This window comes from Pyxicephalus adspersus, chromosome 6, assembly GCF_032062135.1.
Source record: "Pyxicephalus adspersus chromosome 6, UCB_Pads_2.0, whole genome shotgun sequence".
In the NCBI taxonomy this organism is placed as follows: Eukaryota; Metazoa; Chordata; class Amphibia; order Anura; family Pyxicephalidae; genus Pyxicephalus; species Pyxicephalus adspersus.
Window position 1 is genome coordinate 81,208,066 of NC_092863.1, and position 6,000 is coordinate 81,214,065.

Below are 6,000 nucleotides of genomic sequence, written 5' to 3' on the forward strand. Positions count from 1 at the left end.
TTACGTTCTATTATCAATCAAAATCCCATAGAATATCAACCTCCTAAATTCAAATTTCATGCTGAATATACTTGCTCCTGGTTAATGGTTGAAAAACTAGCAAAACCAGAGACAGCCAGCAAACCTGTATTCTTTACTAACTCCCCTACTTCACCACCACCAGTCACTAGCAAAAAATAGGACCCGTTGTTACACAACTAAAGTGGCAACTAAAGCGGCAGTCAAGTGATCTTCTATCCCAAATCGTCCCTCATCTTCCATTCTGTCCTGACGCTTTGTATTGCCTGTTCACCACCAAGATCTTTTCATGGAATAGAGAAAAAAAAACCAGCGACAATGCCAGCAATATCTGACCCTCGAAGACTGGCCAGCACATCTGCGTCCTTGGTTCAGCAGTCCCCTGGACTCAGAGCTGTCAAGGTACCTGATGGCAGATTATATCTTCCATCACAAGGTCAGCAAAACCTAGATCATAAAGGATGTGTTTGAGACCGAATTTTTCATTGCCCAGTGCCCATTCAAAATAGGGTACTTGGATAACTAGTGAATCATTTTAACGCATAGTTACACATGTTGGTGCACGGATATCTACCCCAATGAAACCTGGGTTGGAGTAACAAATTGCCAAATAGGCTGTACGCAAAAAATTTAGACTATTGTGGTTGGAAATTTAAATGCCCTAACACACCGCACATGTACCACAGCAAATTGGATGTATGAGGCCTGATCTCATACAATATAAACATACTGTATATGTTTTTGTCTTTCCATTTAGTTAGTAAAAAAAAAAACAAAGAAATATAAATATAATACATATAAAAACCAAGTTAAAAAAGGTAAAATTATTCTTCACTTTCACCACTAATGCAATTATGTAACACTTATCTATGACAAAAGCCCTTAGTGCTGCTAATGATTTTTAAGTACATGGTACATATGTATTGCCTAAGGGCATGACACAATAATTATGAACAAGAACAACATGTAGTTTAAAGCAACATTTACTATTTTTTTAACCTTAAGGGAATCCCTAAAATCATTTGCAGATTCCAGAAATATGCTAAAAAAAAGATTACATTCACAGCTCATGGTACATGAGTACATTAGCCATACCACATTGGCAGTCAATGGAAAATATGTCAGGTTACAGCGGTGGTGAATTCCAAACTTTGGGTGTAAGTGGGGAGAAAGATTCCTACATGCTGGTTACTAGAGGAAATCCTATTGGGTCCATGCTGCAGGCTCTGTAAGTAGGCATTCTTTCCAAACACATTGGGCAGGAATCAATCCGCCACCACTCAAGGAACCCCTAACGACCTGTGGAGTAACCCTAGATTTCCAAAGATCCTAGTTGAGCCAACCTTGGTTTGGAGCTTTAAAAAGTTCTAACTAATCAGAACAATCTCATAATATATAGCAATTATTAGAAAAAACTTCCAATTACTGTCACCCAAAATATTTGTTATGGTTTGAGGTTACAGGTAAGGAACCAATCGCTGTAGGGACACCATGCTCAGCTCTCTTCAGAACAACCTGTTCTACGGATATGGGAGTGAGGAGTGCGGAAGGTTAGAGTTTTTGACAGGTTTTGTCTGTGAATCCAAATTTTTTTTTTGCCATGATTACCTATTGCTTTCTGTCCTTCTCATAGGAAGTGTAAAATCTTCCAAATGTGGGGAAAAAAATGAAAGTCATAACAGCTCCTCAATTGTTCTAAAAGAAAGACAAATGTTTTGCCTGGAGCTATGCTTAAAAAACTAGTATTTCCAATGTTCCCTTCCTCCCATGTCTACTGAAAAGGTAACTGAACCTGCAAAACTTTGGTTTAAATATTTGTGAGAACCGACCAGCTGGATCACTATTGCAGGTGCAGGTTTCGAATCATTTGATGGCCTAGCCTGGAAAAGACTGAAGGCCAGTTGTATGCACATATTCTGCTCCTTACTTCAGTCCATTGTCATAACCCTGCCTTACATTCCAGACATGAAAGAATATCTTCAGAAAGGACCAGTGAAGAAAAATATGGAGTCGCTGCAAAGAATACACATTGAGATCAGGTGTTGAACTGCACTTTTTAAATACAATGACTCAGAAGGTAATAAAGCCAGGAGGTCAGGGCAGACTGATGACAGCCCGGGAACTTTTCAGAAAAAGCTCAACAATGACAATACCCATAATTCTCTCAGATCAGGCTTCCGTTAAAGATGAATTTATCCTAAACGTAAGGTCACAACCAAACAGAAAAGACCGATGTTTATCTTCTGATGGTAAATTAAGCAGATTTAAAGGAAATTCAGGCTGGGAATAGGAGCATGGTACTAAAAAATGTAAAAGGTAGTAATGCTCAGCACTTCTAAAACGAGTCACAGATCAAAGGCCAGCAACAAACCAGTACTTTTGGAAAAGCATGTGACAACTAAAAATAAATATGTTTACCATTTTCACCAGTAAACAGTCATCCTTCCACACAGAAAGATATAGAAAGGTGTTTTTCCAGCTTCACGGAACAGGATCACAGAGCAGAAGCAATAACATAGGAAGCACCAGCACACTAAATTGTTGCATGTAGCAACCTCTAGCTAGAAGGCATTATCAAGAGAAAAGAAAATTATGCAATGCCTATGAATGACTCAAGCAGTGGAAAATTAACCTAATGACATGAAACTAAGGGCAAGGTCAGAGAATGATTTTAGATGCTGCAATTTTTCCCAACTGAAAATCCCAACACTGATTTCCTGTGCAGTGCTAAATAGTCTGAGATAATCAGACGTCACTATAAAACTTAAAGGAACCCTGTGATGAGTTCAATATATTTGGCTAACACTGATATCTTCTAAAATTGTTTGTTTCCTGGATATCATGCTGATCCAAAGGCTTTATTATTTTCTGTCACCCAGCCTTTACTTTTATGAAGCGGGCTCAAGCTTGGGTTCAGTAGAATCGCTTTCCTTATGATACAAGTATAGCAAAAACACCAAAATACATACATATGGCATTTTCTTACTTTTGTCTACTCCAAGCAGAACAGGGGGACCTATTCAACTGATCAGAAAAATGTAATTTTTGGGTTAAATCTGATCTTTGCTCAAGCAGTTGTCTCATTGCTTCCATTTTCACTTGTCTGAAATACGTGACATCACCCGAAGGTCCCCCGGCACAGTACTTTCCTTTGCCAATGGTTGGAAGTCATTGGAGGCCAATATTTTTGGCACCTGAATCTGTCAATATATTCCCCATGATTTCATGGGAGTGGGCTGCACAGATTGCCCTATGTTATGCCCTGGGATGATGCTGTCTTGCACTGAAGAGTATAAATGGCAGCCAATAGATTACTGGGGCAGGATAGAAGAGCACAGGTGTAATAATCACCTGAATGACATTAGGAGTCATTAGAAATTAGCTGACATTTCTGATGCAGGTACTATGGCTTCAACAATGTGCATGAAAAAAATATCTAGCATATGTCAAGACAGGAGAACATTCAGAATCTCCAAAAAGCCAGGTAAAGCTGGAGTCTGGCTTTAAGGACCTGTACATTCTAAACTCAACAATACAACCTTATCCAACCATAAACAACATGGACCCGGCTTCCTCAATCACTTTTATGACTCAATGAGGTCTGTAAAGCAGTGAATCTGACATTGCCTGGTGGAAAATCAATTACGGCTACTGAAACACATGGACCTGGAATGTCAGATTCACTGCTTTGTATATAGAGCTCAATGATTGGTGGACATTGGTTACTTCTCAAGACTTGAACATATTATAGATAGGCATGATGGATGTATGATGCTGTCCTTGAAGAACCTGGAATCCCAGGCCTGAATCTCAGTCTGCATGGAGACAATATGGTCTGCTGTGTTTGCATGGGTTTAGGTTGACTTGCACTATTTTAGGATTATTTTACTAGGACTATAGTAGGGACAATAGAGTGCAAGCTCCTCTACATGATAGTGACATGACTGACCCTATAATGAGCACAATCCCAGTTCTATTTTTTTAGGTAGAACAGTTTCAAGGCCAATGATGCCAATACATTCACTGCAGACGTAAATTTAAAACAAAAGCACCCAATGAGGAGAGGCCGCTTACATGCTTTGCTCAGCATATTGCTTGTTGGATCTGAATCCAGAATTTAGCATTGTGGGCTGATCAGCACAGAGCTTAGCCTGATGAGAACCGGTTACAATGTGCATGCCTTGGAATGAACAAAGAGCTCCAGTGTATGCGAAGAGACAAGGCAGGAGGATTATATCCCAGGGACAACGACCCCCTACTGCCACTGCAGATAAAGTTGATGAAAACTGCTTTGACGGAGCACAAAGCAGTAATGCCAGGAAAAGCAAAGCCAAAGCAATAGTCCACCGAAAAAATTGTGCCAATTTCCTAAATTTTAATCAGCTCGTCCTGCAGGTCATTTCACCTTTCTCGTATTAAATGTTCTACGCCATCACACGGCTTGCTCAATCCTGTCACTGAACGCCATATAGGACTTTTTATTTCCTGGTTCACCATAACTTCTGCCAGACATTGCAGAGATGTAAAGCGAGCGGTGCAGACACAGGGTAGCGCAACAGTCTGCATCCTCACATTTTGCTTAGCGACACCAGGAGACGCTCGATAACCAATCACATTTTTTGCACAACTACATCAAATTAAAGCAGCAGAAAAAAAAACTCACTACAAAGTGCAGCAGCACGCAGCCGCCAGCAGTTTCACTGGAAACCTGATTCGATTCCAGCTCGTTGTTGCGTTAACAAACTGCTAAGCAACACCAATCCAACCACGGTGGACGGCTTCCAATGTATACAGGCAAGGCCCGGGTGAGACAACAACCTGCAGGACGGTGTGGAATAGGGAAGGGCGAACGGCTGATCTGCAAAGCAAAGCTCATACATTTAAAAAAAAAAAAAAAAAAAGGGCATAAAAACAGAAAAGGATAAAAAGAGTAAAAAAAAAAAAGTATGCAGTTTTTTTTTTTTTAAATATTACATTGAGATGAATCTCTTGGTTACATTTTTGCTACAAAGTATCATATAAAGGAAGCCAAGTACAGCAGCCCAGCTACAGGTTTTTGAGGGCCACCAAAATCTTCCCCAAGGGCCACAAGTGATCAATGTAGAAATACCGGTTTCATGTAAAATTTATGTAGGGATCGCACCGCACACCCTGCTAAGGTTACAAGAATTCAATGCCATCATTTCCCAAATCACCAGCAATACAACACAATGACTTTTAGAAGACTAAATCCAAAAATCAGCAACAACTTGCAACTTCTCTCTCTTACCTTCCTGATGAGTTAATGGAGATCTCAGCAAACTTATTCCACTTCTTTGTACCAAAGTATAAATCCAAGCAAGGTGTCTGCACAATCCCCACACACAAATATCCTTAGGGTTTCCCCCCCAGATGGACCTCCAGGACTGCAGCAACAAAAGAACTGTACAAGTTCCCAATAGAATGAGCTGAACTTCTTCCCTTCCCCTCCACGTTCTTCTCTTTTTTTTTTTCCTGGGGGTGGAGCAATCAGAATAAAAAAAGGTTACAAAAAAAAGGGGGGAGATGAAAAGTCCTGGGGGGTGGAGATGTGAAGTAATGAAGGGGTGTGGGAGGGTCGCAGCTCAGTGCCCCTCTGGGGGGGGTGTGAGGAGGAGGTGGGGGTCACTAAGGTGTAATTTGGGGGTATAATGTCGCACTATGGAGCCGCACCCTGCATACAAACACCCAGGCTCGGCTCTCTCCTCCTCCTCAGCCAGCACACACCTCCCCTCCCCCTCTGTCTCTCTCCTCCTCCTCTGCCTCTCTCTCTCTGTCTGTCTCTCCTCAGCACTCACTTCCTGAGGCGTCACATTTCTCTTGTCTCTTCCCTTTTCCTCTCCCCGTTTCCCCTTTTGCTGTATTTTATTTACATTACCGTCCTCTCCTCATGACACCGGTCTGCACATGGCTTCCCCCTCCTCCTCTTTCTGCATTGTCTGACCTCCAGAGCTCTCAGGGCTC

The 6,000-nt window shown here is 41.3% G+C and overlaps 1 protein-coding gene across 5 annotated transcripts in view; it reads right to left on the reverse strand.

Annotated features, from left to right (window-relative positions):
• Positions 1 to 5,676, reverse strand: part of ERBIN (erbb2 interacting protein) — a 148,026-nt gene extending 142,350 nt beyond the window's left edge. For 3 of the 5 annotated variants that reach the window (XM_072416344.1, XM_072416342.1, XM_072416343.1), the window contains exon 1: positions 5,288 to 5,676. The gene's annotated coding sequence lies outside the window, so the exon portion shown is untranslated. Of the gene's footprint in view, positions 1 to 4,681; positions 4,785 to 5,287 lie in introns of those variants that run through there. The other 2 variants (XM_072416346.1, XM_072416345.1) reach the window with 2 other exon arrangements.
• Between the last annotated feature and the right edge of the window lie 324 nt (positions 5,677 to 6,000).